Source organism: Penaeus monodon, chromosome 24, assembly GCF_015228065.2.
Source record: "Penaeus monodon isolate SGIC_2016 chromosome 24, NSTDA_Pmon_1, whole genome shotgun sequence".
In the NCBI taxonomy this organism is placed as follows: Eukaryota; Metazoa; Arthropoda; class Malacostraca; order Decapoda; family Penaeidae; genus Penaeus; species Penaeus monodon.
The window spans coordinates 4,386,237-4,386,777 of NC_051409.1; the positions used below are offsets into that span (position 1 = coordinate 4,386,237).

The 541-nt window shown below is 55.8% G+C and overlaps 1 protein-coding gene across 1 annotated transcript in view; it reads left to right on the forward strand.

Moving 5' to 3' along the window:
* LOC119588480 (transcription factor castor-like) overlaps positions 1 to 541 on the forward strand; it is a gene marked incomplete at both ends in the record, with an annotated part of 84,074 nt that overhangs the window by 40,309 nt on the left and 43,224 nt on the right.

Sequence of the window (541 nt, forward strand, 5' to 3'; positions counted from 1 at the left end):
CCTCCCCCTCACCCTATATGCTCTTCCCCGTATAAGGACGACCGCGTTCGGGTTCACTAAATGCATCCTGTGGCATCTTTCTCATGCAGGATCACGCGTCCTTCGATAAAGAAAGAAGCGAGGAAACCCCAAGAGCGTCGCGGGCGTCCTGCCGCAGCATCCCAAGAGGCGACCCCAACTGCGCCCTCCGCTAGGACCTGGGTACGTCCCTTGGGCACCCCCGTCACGTCCTCATTTTATTCTCGGCTGGCTGTCGATATGCAAATCATCTCGCAATTTGTATACAATCACAAGCGAATATTATCGGGTTCCATCGCGGACTCGAGACGGCCGGGCAGTGAGCCTCGAGGGAAGGAGGAGGACTGAGGGGCAGCGGATCTGGGTCTCCCGGAGGAGGAGGGCGCCCACCGCCGCGATCTTCGGCCGGAGTCCCGCTGGAATATTCAAATTTTCTGCAACTCCCTTCTCGCGATCTTATCGGAAAGAGTTGTTTGTTGGACGCTTCGTGTAGCTGATGTTGATGGTTTTGTTTGTTTTTGTA